This window comes from Labrus mixtus, chromosome 19 (assembly GCF_963584025.1).
Source record: "Labrus mixtus chromosome 19, fLabMix1.1, whole genome shotgun sequence".
Classification (NCBI taxonomy): domain Eukaryota; kingdom Metazoa; phylum Chordata; class Actinopteri; order Labriformes; family Labridae; genus Labrus; species Labrus mixtus.
In genome coordinates, this window is record NC_083630.1 from 6,543,094 (window position 1) to 6,563,777 (window position 20,684).

Here is a 20,684-nt window from a genome sequence, read left to right on the forward strand (position 1 = left end):
ATTTTTATTTTCATGCCCCACATCTAGCCCAGTCCAGATGGCTCTGCTAGAGACATTAAGCATCATTACCCCCTTGCCCTACAGCAGAGCCAAATGTGTCTTGTTCAGGCCGAGGCCACCTCGAACAGTTCAAAAACCTTCATTTATGTAATTGAAAAGAGAGGCTGGCTTTCACTGCTGTGGGCAACTAGTTCCAAAAAGGAGCTCTGGTAATTTTGCTTTTTGGAAAAACTGACTGACATAAATAATGAGGCTTTGGCTGGTTCTTTGAGACCCTGTAGTGGTTATACTGCTGGTGATAGCCGATGCTTGACATAAAAGCTCCAAATTCAGACTGCAGCTATTTGCTATGAAGGGACACATGGGAGCTGTCCATGGTGCTGAAAAAACCCAACAAGTGCAATGTCTCTCTCCCTTTGGTCATGAAACAGAGATATGTTGCAGTTTAAAAGCTCCTAGCCTTTGATATAGAGAATAAATGAGTCATAGTAAGCCATATACACAGCTGAAGGTCATTTCTGATCATTCATCCTATTTGTTATGTCGATCGCTCAGAAAACTGAAAGAAAAAGCCTGTTCCTTCTCATTCTCGATCTCTCCCTTTCAAGTAAGGTAAAAGCTTTATAATGTGAGATAGATCTTATAAATATATAAAATCCCAGTTACTTAAACCTCCACTTCTGCCTGTACATTAGACTACACTGTATGAGCACGCTATTCCCCCTTAAGTGCTCGGAATTCAAGGAAATTTGCAGGACGTGTCACTCTTAAGTCACCGCTGACCGAAGTCTCCACAATTATAATCTGAGCCACTGATTTTCATTGTGCACTAAGTTGTTAATGCTGGAGATGAAATACATTCCTAGCACCTGTGATAGGTGCAGGGTTGGCGTGACTAGGCTGATAGAACAGCAGCACCATATTCCACATTAAACACTTAGTTGAGACAGAGAGAAAAAGAAGGATGAAGTGTGTGACAGATCATAAGACATTACAGACAGAAAGCAATGCTGGAGTGGCTTCAGATGATAACCTTGAGCGTGATAGACATCATCAGCTGTCTTGTAGTGCAGGTATGATTTGCATTCAAAGGGGAAGGGGGCCTGCATTTACCTGGATGTTATCTCTGGGACAGCAGGCCTGAGTCTGTGTGTGATCTAATGAAAGCGGCCATTCCTCTGTGACAAGACCAAAAGGCAAAACGAGATAAAGCAGCAAAGAAAAATGGATGGTAATTTTAAATGTGACTGATATTCATTAGTTTTACATACAGTAGTAAACATGAGAATGTTAAGATTCAAGCAAACAATAAAAAACACATTAAAAGTATCTCCCTCCAGTTGTTTGTGTTTGTGTGCAGGTTGCTCTCTAATCTGCAGATTGATGTTACCCCCATCCCCCACTAAAGAAGAAAGGAATCTACTAGGAGAGTGGGAGATGATAATTGGCAGGACAGAGAAAAGAAGAAAAAAAGTATAAAAGAAGTAAAAAAGCCAGATGAGAGAAAGTAAGGAGTGAGTGAACACAAGACTTCACACATGCCCAGCTGCAGTCTGATAATCATGTTAGCCTCTGTGAGTTTCAAACACAATCTACTGGCACAAACACAAACACACAGAGTGGATTTAAATTAGTTACATAACTAGCTGCTCTAAAAACCTAAATAGACACATACAGTAACAAGACAGTGCCTCACTACTTTGAATCCAACGACCAGATGGGAAATTCTTGGGGGCAAAAAAAAAACCTTATAACAGTGTTCCTCCTACAAATGCTAATTTTTACTTGCCCTTGAACGCACCTTGGTTCGATTTAGAATTGACCAGCAGGACACAGGAGGTACCAGACAAAACTTGATGGGTTAGGGTCATATCAGATGTTGATGATGAGTTCTGTTAACTATACACTCAATAGACTTAATTAAATATACCTTTGGCTGTGGGTGAGCAACGTATACTCTAATGTCTGTCTGTAGCGAAGCATGACATACACAGACTGACCGTAACCATGAGCAACCATTAAAGGCAAAGTGCATCATATCAAACAGTCACTCTTGCATATGTATGCAAAGTACAAGTTTATATAAATATAAATAAGGTTATCCTTAAATGGAATAATCTATATTATCTCAACCTCAAAAAAATAATAAAGATCTACAAAATAAAACTTCACAAAAATAAATCTCATATCCATCTTATAATATGATGAAAATTAAAAACCTGAAAGTTAGGGTTAAACTAAATTTAGGACCAAAATGATATTTTTTTATAGTAAGCTCACTCTGAGTGACTCAGAAGGTGAACATATTGCTTCCCCTCTTCATCCCCAGCAGCAGCTTCCCATTTATTATGTAGCTTACCACAATATAAAGTTTTATTATATCCGTCCATAGCAGAGGCTGCTGTTGGGGTGTAGGGCTCACCACACTATGAAACCTATAAAGCCAGCGTGTAAAGAGCTGTGCTGTGGAGTGACAGGAGGAGTATACCCAGGAGAGCTGGATAAGAGAGGCACAGAGCTGTCGGGAAACATGGCTATATCATCACACATCCACACATACTATCCCTCACAGCATTGACGTTTAATACATAGTTTACATGCGGTTGACAGCACTTGCAAGCTATCACACACGCACACATCAAAGCTATTCTGCATACATTTATACCAGCTATGAAACCACCTGTAAGTCAAGATAAGATGTAGAGTAAATCATTTGCTCTCCACATTTAAGAAGTCTTACCACTACCTTACTCTAATAATCTTTTAACTGTCAAAAAGGTTGAGCTTTAACTTCACAAGAAAAAATCAGCCAAATACAAAATAAGTTAAAGCAAGTGGACAAGTACAGGCGATTATATTTTCTTCTTAGAAACATATAATTCACATTGCGAATTCACATGTTAGACACTGAAAACATTCAAAAATAATACCTTGTTGCCCCAGGTTTATACCCTTTGAAGCACAATTTAAGCTGCAAGCTGAACGTTCCAAAGCAGGAACTACTTTTTCAAACTCCTATTCATTACTTGGCAGGTAATGTTTTTGTAATAATGGAGACAGATTGCAACTTACAATCTTTAAATCATGACAACATGTGGCCAACTGCTTGCTAAAAACACACAAGTACAGTGTCAAAGGATAACTCTCTTGCCCTGTTCTCAACCATAGTACTCTATAGTAGGGGTTGCAGCAAGAGGTATGACAAAATATATACGTACATATATGCATTTAAAATCCATTGTGAATAGTAGTATGACAGTGTTAGGCAGCTCACAAAGGGAATTTAATTATTTACAAAGCATTCTGATACCACCTGATGTGTGATGCATGCATGTAACAGTTGAAGCCCATGTGCACAATCACACACAGAGGTGAGACACACAACGGATGCTTGGATGTTATTTTCATGCTCTTCCAGCTGCTTGGAGCAGAATGTCTTCCTGCTGGTACTGTTTGATCCCACTGAGATGCCGTACATCTGTCGGAGGAAGGGAGATCCCACTGGGATCGTGCAGCTTCAGTGCTATCAGCATGACATCATCCTCTCTCGCTCTACTCTTCCTCTCTCTCTTTCCCTCGTGCTGCCACTGTCTCTGTTGCTCCCTCTCTCTGGTCTTCATCTCTCCCGTTCCTTCCATTTTTTTTCTCTCTCTTTGTTCTCATCTTTCATGTGCTGTTGGCATGCGTGTGCTTCACAGACAATCATCTTTTGTTTTGAGACAGATTTGCTGAAAATGCAGTATTTGAATGTCCTTTGCTGTTTTGAAATATGAATCAATGGGCATCAAAGTTCTAATTTGCGCTGTGGCTTTATACCATATTTTTGTTTGCTGCTCCAGTCGTCATGAAGCATCTGTCCCGTTAGAACGAACAGTACATCAACTGGATTCTATACATTAGAGGTGAATGTGTAAGCGTTGAAATGTATGGGGCAGGTGTGTGTGTATGTGAAAATATTGTCGCTGTGCTGGCATTTCTGTTCTAATGTTGTTGTCCTATTCTCCTCCTTATCAGCCACTGAACACATTCCTCCAGAAAAATGCATGAGTGCTTCAGCAGTGTCTGTATGTGTGTGTGTGTCTGTGTGTGATTTTCAGCCATAATTGCGGCCGTTTGCTTGGCACTGCCTGAATAAGTGTGTAACATCATGAGCAATATGTGTGTGTGAGAGACAGTGACAGTGAGAGAGAGAGAGAGAGAGAGAGAGAGAGAGGGAGAGAGGGAGAGAGACAGAGAGAGAGAGAGGGAGAGAGGGAGAGAGAGAGAGAGAGAGAGAGAGGAAGAAAAGGGCATGTAATGCTCGCTCTCTCCGGGTCCAAAGCCCTTGGGTGTCACAGAAGAGTTCCACAGTGTTAATCTCTGTGTAATAACTGAATCACAGAGAAAACAATAGAGCTCTGTGTCCCTTTTTGCAAGCCAAAAGGCCTCGGGGCATCTGGTTAGTCTGTCTAACTGTGCGAGTACTGAAAGTGTGTGTGTGTGCCTGGAAAATAGAAAGCCAAACATAGAGTGCTCTGTCTGATCTGAATAAAGTAAGCAAGATGTTTCTGTCTCCATCCTGATTCATGCTTTCTAAACAAGTTCCCAAGACAACAAAGAGACACAAACACAAACATGACAGAACATTGTATTCATTATCGATCCTGTGCATTGTCCAACAATGAAAAACAAAGAGAGATGATCAGAGCATTTTTGTTTGCACTGTGGCTTTCCCTGCTCCTCCTTTGCCACTCGTTAAGACACATTCAGGAAAATCTTTCTCTTTCCATCCCTCTATGCCTCAGAGGTGTGATCAGCCTCTTAGTGTCTGCTATTGCTGCCGCAGACATATGGGACCTCAGTGAGTTGTTAACCTCTGAGCTTAACTGTGCCCTCTACCAGCATGTGTGTGTGTGTGTGTGTGAGGGTGTGTGTGGCGGATAGATAGATGAAGACTTAAAGAAGAACACACTTGCTTGATCTGGAGGGAAAGAGAAAGGGAAACACCTTGGCACATGTTTATTAGCTAATTCACTTCATCTTGAAGCTATCCTAGAGCTTTCTTACCTTCCTTCATGAGAAGACAAAGCAATCAACGTTTTACAAAGGTTGCATAAAGGCTTATAGATTGCATCTCTTTGAGAGCTTTGTTGAAAGCATCAGGAGTTTCACAGAAAGACCAACAACACATGCCACCCCCATGTGATGACCTTGATGCACCGCAGACAACAAGCACAGTCTGGTCACATTTGGTGAACAATGGTTTCCAGGGAAACTGACAACAACTCCAGCTTGGAAGCAAACACAAAGTGTTTTGCAAAAAGCACAACAGTTCAAATAAGCTTAGAGATTGAACAAAACAATAATTATACTAAAAGAAGTTCACAATGCGACACCAAGCTTGAAATGCTGGACAACATGGCAGTTGTTGCTGTTGTTTCCATTTCATCCATGCTGTATGTGGGGTCACATTGCTATAAAAAAAACATGATGGGGCTGCAAAGGCGACTTCAATCCGAAAGGGATCATTTGGTAAGAGAAAATAATAAACAAATAGGGAAGTGACTACAAGGAGGAATAACCCAAACTCTGCAGGTACTGGTTATCTGTTCAGCTTAGTGATTGCAACTAAAGTCACTCACACACACACAGACTTTTACACACAAACACACTACACCACTGAGTTATTGCGTCAAAATGAATTTAAAAGGTTTGAATGCATAGTTCACAGCAAGTATTCCAACCTTAAAAAGCGTGTTTGGTTGACGAGAAAATACCAAATCAAATGAGGAAGAAAAAGACAAAGGGGAAGAAGCAAAAAGTCGCAGAAGAAGAAGTGAAAGAGGCAAAGGAAGGAGGGGGACAAGAAATAGGAAACAACAAGACAAAATGTAATTACAGAAACAAGGAGAGATAGAAGAAAAAATAAAATTTAAATGATGTGATAAAAGAATAAAAGAATAAGTACAAGAAAAGAAGAAGAGGTAAAGGAGCTATTCTGTCATCTGCCCAGAGAACACACTGCATCAAATCCACAGACCCACACGTATGCATTTACTAAATTACCCCGAGACACCACAGAAAAACATCTCACCATCGTAAAGGTGGTAAGAATAATCAATACTGATTAGCAACATGATGAATTCCCATACACGCTTATTTAATTTAGATCACACAACCTCTGCCATGCATAGTCCATGTTCATTTTCACAGTTATCAATATCTTAGTATTTATCTTGGGCTGGATCAATTGGAGGTTATGTTTGTCTGACGTTGGGTTAAATTAGACACCTCTGATTGAAAGCACTTGCTGAATTTACATGCAGAAACAAACCTATTCTCTGTTTTGTCTGTCTTGATGTTGCATCATGTCCAAAGATTGGCAACACTCTTTGCATACAGCAACATGCGTCTTGAATTCATCCAATTAACCCTGCACAACAAGCCTGCCGTGTGATGACATTATTGATTTTGCTTTGCGCTCATGTGTGCTCCAGAGTTTCTCTGTTATATTTTCAGGATTCAGTCATCTCCCTGTACTATGTATAACAGGCCGCTCCTCTTCAAATTAGAATTTCAAATTCATATCCCCCCCTTCAACGGATCATAATGATCCCGTTTTAATGATAGATCAGTTCCCTCCTCACTCGGCCCAGAGTAATGAGATCTTGCCTATCTTCCCTCACACGCCTCACATGAATGAATAAAGGCCCCCCCAAAAATAAATATGAATGAATATGAAAAATAGATAGCAGCCAACACATGATGAGTGATTAAAAAACATTCAACAAGGAAAGAAAATTGTTGGTTTATATGAAGGATGGCATGCTCTGCAAATTCTAAGCAACTTTACCTTTTGCACTACAACTGCATACAGTCTGTCTATTAATGATCAAACAGAATCAATCCTTCTTTTTGGTACTTTGATCTACTCCTTACAAAATCCAATCCCCTCCTTCTGCTGGCACATTATATCGCTCTAGCCCTCATGTGATCTCTCTGCTGTCATTGCAGCCAAACAGCCCCGCTAATAATGACCTCAGCATCTCTACAATACGACCTGGTGGCACCCTGAACTCTTTCTACTAACCTGCTCACCTTCTTACCCTGCAGTGTGTGTATGTGTGTGTGTAAGACAGAAAACAAGACAGTGGGTGTATGTTTTCTCAAATGGAAAATGTTTGCTGCGTGTTTGTGCATCACGTGTACACCTCCAGTGTGAGCATGAGCCCGACACAGCAGGGAGCCGTCTCCACTCAGCCCACACCAGTCAGCCGACAAAGAGTGTCCACCACTGGGCATGAGGCTGAGGGCGGTGGGCCTCCAGTGGAGAAGCTGGTGGAGCCCTCTGTACTTTCTCTGGCCTCCTGCTGTCTTTGTGAAAGTGCCATAATGGGAGAAAGAGTAACATTGCCTCACTAACCACCAAGGGAAATTCAGTTCTCTGCACATTATGACTGCAGAATATCCTATGCTGTGTACAAAACAGAAAAAGTTTGCGTGTCCATCCATGAATGTTGGTGCATTCTAAATCTGCTTCACTGACCCATCACAATCACACTTTATTGTGGGAAAAACGGAATTGACTCCTTCTTAAACAGTTGCAATAATCTCCAAGTGGAAGACATGGAAATGATGTAATGCTCTGAAACACTTGACAGGATCTAAAAACTTCCGCTCCTCACTCGCCCTCCCCGTCATAACAGTTTAAGGCTTTGCGTGCTGGCGGGCTAAGAACCTCCAAGATCAAAGTGAGACACCTCACTGTGCCTTTGGTTTCATTAGACCTTGTGATCACAGATTATTCAACAGTTCAACAAACTTGTCACACTTCGGCAGAAAAAACGGCTTGAAATCGGCTTTCCATTTTTTAACCCTCACTGAATAAAATAGGGTAAAACTTTATTTTCTTGATCTTGGAAAGACGACATGTTTTCCATATAAATACAAAATGGTAGACTCTGTGAGAAGAGAAGAAATTTATGGTAAATGGATCCTGCTTTACTGGAAAAAATGTCAAGCCCCTTCATCACAACACTGTGTTTCATACTAACTTTCTTAAAGGGCCAGTACAGTAAAGTGTCCCTGCCCGAGTACACAATGGCCTTCATAAATTATAAATACCAAACAGTGAAAATCACTATATGTCTTTTAAAAGTGACCTTTTGAATCTGGAAACACTAATATTGACCATCTATCAGACATAAGGGTGCAGATAAGGTAACCCACCGGCAAAAAATGCAATCCCAAGCTTTGCTTGCTGCTGCCTTTGAAATCAATATCATTTTATTTTCTATTGGAGAGACCCAGCGAGTCCATTTCAGTATAAAAGCCTCTCTGAGCCAAAGGTTCCGTTGCAGAGACGTTAACTGTGAAAACATCTTCCATCATCCCATGTCTGTGGTTTCAGGTCAAATTAGTCGAATTAATATCACATAAGCTTCTAACTCAACACTCCTTCCTCCACAGTGTTCTGGCAATGGCTCACTCTTTCCTGCAGTCTAGTTCTGTGTGTGTGTGTGTGTGTGTGTGTGTGTGTGTGTGTGTGTGTGTGTGTATGTGGGTGTGTGTGCGTGTGTGTTTTTGTGTGTGCAATTCCCTGGCTGTGAAGTGGATTTTTGTTGCAACTGTAGCGTATATAATCAATTGTTTGTCTCTTGGTTTTAGAATATGTGTCGTCTTGTCTATCTGCGGTCCACAGAGAGAGAGAGAGAGCGTGGAGAGAAAAGAGATATGAGAGTGACAGAAATGGTACGTGTCTGTGTGTGTCTGTGTGTGATTTGTACGATTTTTTCGGCATTTCTGGGGATTCTGCAAGTCTCTTTTTCTCAATTCTTTTCAAAAGCCTCTCCCTGACACATGAAGACTCTGACTCAAAATCTTTGGCACAGGCCCCAAACCCCTGCAGATTGTGAGCCTAATTGGCCCAAACAACAGCGAGGGGTATCTTGTCTTTGCAAATGACTGTTGCATTTTGTAAAGAATGAGAGAGCAGCATTTGTTTTGTTTGTTTAAAAACCTTCTTCAAATATCACTGAAAGTCAAAACTGGCAGAAAAAGGCATGCAGATCTGACAAATACTGTAAGCCCCAAGATAAATAACCGTAATTATAAGATAAATGACGGCTAGAGCTAAAGACCAGATGGGATTTTAAGATACCAAGTCACTGTCGCTTCGTCAGGAACCCACGCATGACCTGTTTTTGTCAGTCTTCCCCCTTTTCTAAGTGTGCAGCAAGTTGTTGGTTAAAATGATCAAACCTTCTCTGCCTCTCTGATCTTCTCTTTGTGTCTGGAACTTCTATAAATCAAACAGTAATGACAGACACGCCCGAGTAGCCCTATTCTGTTTTCAGTGTCTCCTATGAAGACACAATACCCAATATATCTCCAGCAGACCCAGCAGATTCCATCCCTAATTGGCACGCACAACAGTGAGGGGTGGCTCTGCTTTGTGAACATTTCATGAAAAAGCCTGTGGGCCACTTTTTCTTTATTTTTTTTATTACTCGTTTTATGATTGAAAACATTCCAAAACATAAAATGTTTTTCACTCAGTTTCTCTCAAGCAAGAGGCAGCAGAGCTGATGTACTACTGTGGTTCCACTGTGTACATATGCCGTTAGAAATTCATGAGCTGCACAATATCCAAGTTAATTTATATGCGGATATCAACAGAGAGTTGCTTGATGAATTATACATAGCAGATGCAACCCACAGAAGACAGATGAATGAAATTAATGTGCGCTCGCAGTTCGATCCTGGCCACAGTTGGGATCTGTGCAGTGTAACCATGCAGGAGATATCACAGACACTGACAGACTATCATCAAATGCTATTTATGAGGCTATTTGATGCCAAATGAGTAACCACAGTATTCCCCTGGCTCGCAAAAATGTCAGAATCCTGCACATCACTTTTTAGCACTAGTATTTTGAAGAAACTCAAAAAGAAGAAGATTTCACACTAAATTTAACTGCAGCTGTAGTGAGTGTGTAAAGCCGAGCCTCCCGTCTACTTCAGGGTCCTCGAGCAAGACGTTGGGCCTCATTCACCTCCTGCTCTGTTTTAAGGAGAAATTTCTCCTTAAAACAATGTCGTTTTTTAGATTTTGTTATCTGGGATTAGTTAGGAACAAAATCTACTGACTTACGATGCCAAACTATTGGGGATTTTGTAATCCTTTATTTTGTAACAGAATATTTTAAAATAACATATGCATGTGTGATTTAAATGCAATCCACTTCATTTTCCAATTATACAATATTAGGTCTTATCTTAACAGGGAAAGCTAATTGAAATTCAACATACATACTTAGCACTTGTGTATCCTCTACTAATGCGTCCAAAACCACCCTATTTGTAGCTCACTTCCAGCTGCATCGGCATCTTAATTTGAAAAAATAAATATAATGTATTTTTCAAAACACAAGTCCAGCGCCTCTACTGGCTACCGATCAAGTCCCGCATTGAATATAAACTCCTCCTACTCCTGTAATCTCTCCATGCTCTAGCCCCACCATACCTCACCGACCTCCTCCATCCCTACTGCTGCGGTCCTCAGCCACAGGCCTGCTCTCCACCCCCCACACCAAACTGGGATCCTTTGGTGACAGAGCCTACAGAGTCTCAGCCCCCTCCCTCTGGAACTCTCTCCTAAATCTACACTGCTGCATCTCTGGACATTTTCAAAACTCTTCTCCAACACCACCTGTTCACAAAGGCCCACGGCCTCAGTTAACAAAGCACTCCCCCAATGGGCACCCAGCTCCTTTTCCTTCACTTGTTTGTTTTATGTTATTTGTTTCTTTGTTGTGTTTTATTTTACTGTAAAGCATCCTTGGGTTTCCTGAGAGGAGCTATATAAATCAGAGCTGTTATTATTATTAGCGCTCTATCAGTTTTAAATCTTAATTTAACTGCTTCTCTTTTCAATCTTGTATGTTCAAATGGCCCTGCAGTCTCACTCCCTCTTATAGGCCATTGGAGTGGCTCATGCTGCTAGGCATTAACTATGCAAATGAGGAACAACTGGCTTGAGCTTAGGAGGATATGGCATTCATCAATTTAAGAACACAGGTGCGTACAATTCTGCAGCTCAAGAACAGGGTCATGAATCTGCCAAACTCTCTGAAAATCTAATTTAAGAAAAACTTAGGAAGATATCAGTAAATGTGGCCGACTGCCTACAAGGATTTAATGAAGCTGTTGGAATGGGAAACTCGATTGTCTTCAAAAAATAATAGTCTCCTGTTTGGCGTTAAAACATTCAATTCAGCCCAGTTCAAATCTGGAGAAAGTGACTGGGTGGGTTTTTGATCAATAATTCCTTTGAAATATTATGTCAACCCTCAGATGACTTATGACTGTGCATAAAGTAGGTATTGTTTTCCCCATTTAAAAAGCCATACCTGGAAATTACATAATTTATTACTTTAATCTGTCCATAGATTTCACTGCAGACAACTAAATGTGTGTTTTGTAAATGGTAAATGGACTTTACCTTGTATAGCGCATTAAGACCTATTCACACTCTGACGGCAGAGAAAAGTGTCCATCAGTACTAGCCCATTCATACACATTTATACATAGCTGACAAAGCAGCGGGGGCAACTCTGGGTTAAGTGTCTTGCCCAAGGACACATCGGACATGTGGCTGCAGGAGCTGGGGCCCTCGACCTTCCGGTTGAGAGTCGACCAACTCCCCCAACTGAGCCACAGTCACCCTTTAACAATCCTTTTTTCAACCCAACAAATATTTAAATTGACTTTCTGGACTGAGATACAAAGATTTTTTCAGATTTAATCACAATATTGGGATGAATTTAGCATCCCTTTGAGCTTACTGCTGGTTCTTCAGGGGGGATGGGCAAATTGAAAGAAAAAAAAATCCTGCACACTTCTCTTGCTCGGCATCACAAGTGTTACAACAAAAAAAGACCAAACAGATCTGTGAGTAGGGCTATTCTTCAAAACCACAAGGTTTCCCCATCGTTGAGCTTGTTGAATTTTATTGTAGAGTACTTCCAACATCCACTGCATGCTTACATCAGACCTTAACATGAAACATTTCTCTTCCTGATCTCTGTGATATATAATTCATTGCCCACCACCAGCCTCACAATAAAACATGCGCCTTCATCATCATCATTCTTCATTCCTGAACAACCTTGTGTTATTGTGGCTCTCCCATGCACAGCAGTCCACAGGACATTCATATCTGTTTAATCTGAAAACACCAAATAGAAGAATCCTGCTATGGTTAGAGAAAGCATTTTGTTGTCAGGCATGCTGTATAACCAAGGATGCCTCAGGAGGAATTGAACATAAATAAAAGTGCTGAATATCAGGATAGAGTGTATACAGCCTGCACTGACATGGGCTTCACTCGGAACACGCACAATGTGTAGCTAGACAGAAAACCTGCCTTTGTTAGCTCAGGGACTGTGAAATTAAATCGAATAATGTGGACAGCTGGAGCTGAGGCTCGACTGTGGATGCAGCTCTCCACTGTCAACACACATCAATAAACAACCTAATAAAAAGCCCCGTGGTCAAAACATTATTTCAGCTGCCGTTCTTCTTCGACGTGCAGAAAACACTTACAGCTAAAACCTTGCCCGGCTCCGTGCTTACAAATCGTACGTTGTGGTCTGTGTCCTACAGGTGGGTGCTGCGAGTTCAGAGACAGCTTGTCATATAGCGCTGCCATTTGCAGCACCTCTAACCTTTTGTCCTACTCTCTTTCTTTCGCAGCTTCTGATCTCTGATGTCACTTGCTTTCTGTCTAGATACCTTCTTTCTTCTTTTGTTGATCCAGGTGAACATAAAACACACACCCACACACACACGCACACACACACACACACACACACACATAAACACCACACATAAACCGGCCATATTGGTCTGATCCCTATCTCTTCTTCTGCCAATGTCTTTGCCATCATTTCAATCAAATCCCTTTTACAGATATAAGAGGTTGCTTGATTGACAGGTGGAAGTAGCCGCAGCAATACACGGCTGATAAGAATCAGTGTTTGCTGCTGATGGGCTGTCTGCTGATACCACCTCAGGCATCAGCTCTGGCATTTATACCACTTGGCTGGCCTCAAGCTTTTAAGATAGTGACACCTGTGTGTGTGTGTGTGTGTGTGTGTGTGTGTGTGTGTGTGTGTGTGTGTGTGTGTGTGTGTGTGTGTGTGTGTGTGTGTGTGTGTGTGTGTGTTGTTGGACCCAAGATGAATGATAAAAGTAAAGGAAAGCCAATCTGATTTTTGCAAAGAAACTGGCCAGACAATGGATCATACATTATATATGAAACCCTTTTTGTGAAGATGAATTTTGGTTTATTTGACAAACTTTTTATTTTTTTTGCCACACTTGGCCAAAGCTGCTGTATCACTGAATCCAAATTTACGACTAAAATTACACTCTTAGGTTGCTTTAGAACTAGGAATGCACCTATATATCCGCTGAGTGTTTTTTTTTTCAGACAAATACTTGCTTTGTTGACAGATATCTGCCTATTGGGAAACAAGTTGCCATTTTCCGATTGCAGTAGCCAATACATATCTGTTGCCTCAATAAAAGGATACCAAACTTGTAAACCCACTGTTTGTTCCGCATGAGTCTGGTTCTGCTCGAGAACATTTAAAAAAAGGTTTGCATTGCTTGTACTGCCAATATAATATAGTATTTATTGCTCTACGTAATTTAGAAATAGAAAAGTAATTGAGAAATTAACAAGTGTCTGCCTCATCAAACATCTTCTACTTTTTACAATAATCAGATGATATAAAGCAGCTGCCAATCGGGATGTGAATTCTGCCACATGACTCATGAGGTGCTTTTTTTTGCACTATACATAAAAAGATGTGCAAACATAGTACATGTTTTCAGGCTTCAATACAAACTACTGTTAAATGCTCCTTGATATTAAACTACAAGTCAACCTCAATAACATTTTTCCTTTATGCTAAATCCACCAATGTGCAAAGATGCCTGGAACAATGTTAAACAAATAATAGACAGAACACAAATGCATTTGCATTAAGTTCTCTAATCAATTATGGTTGACAATATTAACGCTCACATTCCCTTTGGTTTGGCAGCTGCTATTGCAAAACAAACTCTGCCTTAAGGAGACATTAAAGTACGCATTTATAAGTTTAAACCCACCTTGTTGTAAAAGTATAATATTAAATTCAAAACAACATTAGAACTAAACATTCCATTTGCAATCACAGATCAACCTTGAATTAAATCTTTCAGTGCAACAGGCTGCACACTGCACAAAAGCTGGGGGGTGCATTGGCTGTTTGCTCTGTGAACTAGGCTAATGTTCTCTACGCTAATGCTAAATGGAGAAAGGTAGCCAACCATGCCGAACGGATAATCATGACACCATACAATCTGAGATGCGATGTGAGAAAGCATTTTGTAATCAACAACACAGATGGAAAAATCATGGATAATGGTAAGGCTTTAAGCTGTGACTTCAGATGCAGCCGCCTCACAGTAGAGGAACTGCGAATAAAGAACACCATGCTTTTTTTACTTTATTGTAGAGGATGAGAGATGGAATTAAGTTTATTTGAATTATTACGATGTTAGTTCAAATCTGTTGAAACTTGACTATAATTATAAAACTGATAACTGCATTACCTATCATATAAAACCTCATAAACACACAAACAACCCCAAAGACTCACTACAGGATATCACATCAATCTCAACATGAGTATTTGTGCAAACAGAGGAAAGCAAGCTCACAAGACATACACACACATACTTGGCCACACTTACACACACACATCCAGGCGCAGGTGTTCATATCCTATCCAACACGTTATTTCCCACTTGATCAGACAGAAGGATAATACCATGTTGCTTTGCAAAGAGACCATAGATGAAGCCACCTACAATATGCCTCCCTGTCTCCTGACACCTAACATATCATTCTGATCACCCCTTCTCTGTCTCTCTCTACAGCGCTACACTTCAGCTCTTTATATATTCTCCTATGAGTCAACAAGTAAGTTTCTTATACCTGCAGATTATATAGAATTAAGCAAACCAATGATGGTGGATCAGAATAGGGAGGTGGTGAAGCAGCAGTGCAGTCAAATAATGAAGAGAATGCCAAAGAACTTGATATGAAAACACGTTGGTTTGAAAGCAGTCAAACACACATGCACTTAAAAGCACATGCAAACACACACACACACACACACACACACACACACTTTCTAACCTGTACTAATGAACCCCATACTTGTAGAAAAGGTCCCAATCACACATGCACACACTGACAGAACAACAAACAGACACACTTCCTTGCACAGTCTTAACATGCACGAGCCTACTCGGGGCTTTATTTTCGCCCGGGGAAATCAAGATGATCTGTGCTCCAGCTATGGCTCCTCTTTGATGCTCAATTAACTCAGGCAGACCTGGATAGCAGAGCCAATTATTAATTCAGCTTAGCAAGTGCATGGTTGAAAGGCACACAAGTGATGTCATGGCTAGGCAACCAGAGACACCACCGAAAGGTCTGCACTTAATTCCTTTCATTAGGATTTAAAATGCAGAATTTTTTTTTGGCTCTTGTAAACAACACAAGGATGCAATTCTGGAGTTTTTCTCATTATATTGTTTTTACTTAACACCTTTTTTTTCCCTTCCTTCTCTCACTGTTTATGTGCCTCTCTTACTCCCAGACAAGCTCCATCACCAGCCTTCATTTCCCACCTCTCCGTCTTTCACTTACATCCCACTCACCCCATCTTTGCCACCGTTTACCTCTGCCTGTTGAATCCCCTCATCTCTAAGTTGCACCCTTAACCCTCCTCTCTCTTCATGCCTTTTTCATCCTATCACTCATTTTCTCTCCCATCTTTTTTTACGTCCCCTCCTTTGTTGTCTCTTGCACTAAAGACTGAGCGATAATGGAGTAGGGGGAGAGGAGGAGGGCCTGTGGGCTGACAGAGGAAGTCCCATCTGCAGCGAGCTCGTTAGAAGATGGGAGGAGAAATCGGCGGCAGAAACACACCAGGCATCCGAACACCCCTCTCCCTTGCTGTCTGTCTCTCTCAAACACACACAAACACACACACATTGCTGCCTTACTGGACTCTTTCCAACACTGACAGGTCGCTACCTCCTCGCTCACTGTCTTCTTCCTGTGGAGCTCCTCAAAGTCCTGCTCTCATTAATCACTAAAATATACAAAACAATGCAATTAGTGACTGGTTTTACATCCCAACACCATGAAGCCCTTTTTATGAATACCTGTGGTATGAATGCAAAAATCAAGCCCTAAATTCAAGGATTATTAAAGCGGGACTGTGTTTCGTCTTCTTTAAAGAAGGAGGAATGTGATACATACCTGATAGGAGGATTAAGTGCTCAAGGACACTTCAGAAGGCTAAATCTCTTACTGCTGCTAAAGCCTGGCCGTACCTTTTAGATGACGCCATGAAGCAACCTGACAGATGATTTAGGTAATTATTAGAAGAGCCTTCAGTCTTAACAACTGTCTGCCAAAGTGAGGGATAGGAACCACCTTTCTCAAAGCTGTTGTGAGGGTTTACACAGTGAGTCGTCCACCCCTTTCCACTCTAAACTAAGACATATTTTCACTATCTTTTCTGACTTTATTGTGAAGGTCAGCAGTTTGTGAGTATGCACAAATAAAAGATGGGAAGCATGAAAAAAGGCCATGTCATATCAACAAAAAGCCTAGTTATACTTTCACACTTTTAAGTGTACAGCCTTCACATGTTTACTCCCATGATCTCCAGTTTTTTTATTTTATATAAAGCATTCTGCTTCTTCCCTCAACAGGAAAAAGGGTCACTGCTTCCCCTTGTATGCAAAGAGATAAAAGAGTCATTTTACAAACTGACATCTTTTGCTCAGGGACATTCAAAAAGGGACCTTGACTCTAGACCTTTTTGTTGGAGGATGTGCTCCTCCTACAACTGCTGAACACTGTGTCCACAAATCGTACTCAAATGTGTCCACGTATAACAGGAAAATTAATGATATTACATACATTTACTGGGAGGCTGTAATGCATCACACATGCTGTGAGGACTTGAGGATTTCAGTATGTCATACCGAGCAAAGCTAGTAAACACCTCCAAACTACAGATGGCCTGTTTTTTAATAAACTGCTTGAGGTCTTTGAGTGATTTCAAAGTTTAGCTGTGTTATACAAGCAAGGTATAAAAACAAAAGTAATACAACTTGTTACCTAACTGTATCCTAGTTTTACCAAGTTTCTGGTTGTGGTGTTTATTAGAAAAATGCAGAGGCTTTATAGGTAGAGAAGAAGCAGTTACATCTGAAACAGTTCGCTTGCTCGCTTTCATCTGCCTACTTCTTTGCTCAAAACAAAATCGAAACTTAAAAGGAAGACCTACTGGCAGCTGCTTGTTCACAGAGCAGCCAGCGCTTCAACATAGCATGTTTCCATTAAGAAAACAAATGCATGAAAAAGTTAAAAGCTCAACAATCCAATGTCCAAGTCAGAGTCACCCCAGAAGGAATCGCCGACACCAATGAAATAGCACGAATAGCACTGGTAAACAGTCATCATCACATCTGTCCCTGTGTTTTTTTGTAAATAGAAAGAGGATTAGCATTGTAGATATAACTTGGACACATACTCATAAGATAGCCATGTTTGGTCGGGTGCACTGCCCAACCCCCTCAAGGGAAAGAAGAGTGATATTCTAGTTTTAATGGTGCATGACATATATGTTTTATTACAACAATTCCACTGTAATGGTATCATGTTAAATTGCCCATTAGCTGAGGCACATCAGTGTTTTTATGTCATTAAACAAGCTCATAAGCGTCGAGTCACCAACATCAGCATCGAATCAGGTGATTGATGATCATACTGTGGCTGTCAATTAGAGCCTCCCCCCTGAGCTAGAACATGTTATCAATATAATTGGCATGTATGGATCAAATGTCAGCCAGTTTGTTGCCTGAGGCCCATTCCCATTGCATTTTAGTGAACATGCCGAAGAAAACATGAAAAAAAGATAACAGATAAGACAAGTGAAGGACATCAAAGTGTTAAATCAAAGCATTTACTCTTTATTCTCTTTTTTCATCTTGCTCGGGCTTTCAAATTCTTATTTAAGTCATGTACTTGTGTTAGATGGAGCAATACTTCTGCTTTTTCTACTATCAATGGTAGAAAAAGCTCTTTTTGCGAGGTTCAAGGAGAAATAGTCACAATAAGAGCAGGACGTTATACCAGTCGATATCTAGACTGCCTGATAAAAGATGCACAGTCAATACAACAATAGCTTTTATTCACCTCCTGTTGAAAATAAGCAGCATCAGACTTTGCCTCTGGGCGTGTGTCACTCCTCAAAGAGGTGCCATGTTTGCCACTGGGCATCATGCTCCTCTGGAGGAAAGCCATTAGTGCAATTTCAACAATCATTGCATTTAATATTAATGTTCTTAAAAACAGAAGAAAACAAAATAATGTGTGCTACGTAAGACATGCTGTACTCTCATGGGTGTCAGAACGTTTCTGAAACAGAAGGGAATTATGCCAGTGGATTAAGATATATATTGTGTTTGTGCTAAAAAAAAGATATGCAACGTGAATAGGTGGTGACTCTTCGGCCCTGTCTTGACGAGTCAAGTTGGAGCAGAGCCCCCTGGTCCTGCTTGAACTCATTGTCTTGCTCATTGAAAGGAGTCCCTGTTCACTATGCTGTCTAACATGTCACATGAATTATCAAAACTCCTGAAACAAATGAAAGCTAAGGAGAGATGATTTCTGTATTTTTATTGCATGAAACATTAAATACAATCAGAAGATCGTATTGCATCATCGGACATTTTACAATATCAATATACCAAAATAACTGTACAGCCTGGAAAGAGGATTTTGATGCCACACATCAAAGTGGACTTTTCAAGAGGAATTCCAACCTCACTAGCACTCAATCTTAACTCATTTCACGTCTCCAGACTTGGCCTTAGAGCATGGTAAAAGCACTGTTGTTTGTTTGATCTGCAACACGATCAGTGCATTAAACCACAACCCACTCTAACTCAGAAAAAATCTAATATTTTCAAATCCTCCCTCAGCCTGCAAAGCTACAGGGAGGAGGATGACCATAATTCAAACTCTTCCCTCCTCATCTGCACTACTCTGTAAGGCGACAGGCGGGCCAACTCATCCCGGCAGCTCTTTGGACTGTTGTCAGCACTCCATCCTGTGGACGCCTGCCAGTAGCCCCTCCGTCCGATCAATAGGCACCGGCGGCTAGCTTTCCCCCTTTGCTCTCTCTCCTAGCACAGTATAAAGACTGCTCTGTTCTGCCGGCGCAGCATAGTGATTAGGCATTAGGCCTGCGCTGCTGTGTGAATTAGCTTAATCTGTGTCCGCGATGAAGGACGAGGCTTTTCATGCCCACTGGAGACATTCACTGGACATAAAAAGAAACTAATCTTTAGGAAATTTAGAGAGAGGATGGAGTGTGTGTATGCTTATGTGTGTGAGTGAGGGAGGCACAGTTCCCACAGTGATAGATCTTTTGTAATGCTGCTTATCCTTCAATAATAAAGTCTATTGATGTTCTGGAAGATGTGTGGCTCATGGGCATGAGGACGGATGTCCTGTTGTCACTTTAAGTCCTGGTAAGGCATAATAACTTGCTGTCTATGGATGGAGCAAAATCTATATCCCCATATTCCTGCACCAGAGGTCAGTTTAAGGGGAATTAGAGGGGATTGTGTTCTCTTTGTTGCATTGCTGCTTACCTGGCCACAGAGGAAGCTGCTTAACCTGCAAATTTCAATCCAAAGTTTTATGGTTTAGATGCTATTTAACCCAGGGTTTATAAACCTGAGCATCCACTAATACCCTTTCCCTCTCCGTCCATCATACATCTGCCCGAGTGCTGACATGCAGTCAGCTGAACATGAACCCACAGCATGCCTAACAGCAGCCCTGCCCTCCTCCTCGTCTTCTCCTCCACATCATCTGCTGGATAAATTGTACGCCCTTGATAAACTGCCAGCTCACAATCCCCCTCCTGCAAATGTCTATTGATCAAAGCTCAAGTACAGCTGTGGGAAAGGTATGGAGACTTACCCCTACTCTTATCCTTGCCTCACCTCTTGTGCTCCAGGATCTCACAGACGAAAGGCATTTCAGTCAAACTTAAAGGGTGTCATTGGATAATGAGGTTTAAAAGTAATACTGCATTGTAACACTTTTGGAGCAATAAAAAATCAAATGCCAGTATACTGATCATTACCTTTGTGTCCAGACATTTCTAAGCAATGTAAGCAAAACTTCACTTTTTACAGATGTGAAAAGAATAAATCATGCAGGGCAAGGATTACCCTGTCTTATGTTTAAAAGGTGATTTTTCACACCTTTAAAAGCACTTTTACGCACCACCACCAATGGTGAATTTGGGTCAGCAGTCAGCTGGGGCCAAATATCTCTTCTGAGTTGGGTGATCTGAGCACAGCTGGACGCTTGTTTCTGAGAGAAGCCTAGCAGCACGCTTGTTATCTAAAGCAGGGCATCATTTTTTTTAAACCTACACTTTCCCAGAATCCTCCACCATGCATGATCCAGAAGTCAATCTCAGATTTCCTGCGTATCTCCAAAATTCGCGATCAGGTCCCACTGTGAGATGATAATGGCCAAA

At 41.0% G+C, this 20,684-nt stretch overlaps 1 protein-coding gene across 3 annotated transcripts in view; it reads right to left on the bottom strand.

Annotated features, from left to right (window-relative positions):
• The window catches only part of ctnnd2a (catenin (cadherin-associated protein), delta 2a), a 239,975-nt gene that overhangs the window by 218,820 nt on the left and 471 nt on the right, over positions 1-20,684 (bottom strand). The gene's annotated exons all lie outside the window — the stretch shown is intronic.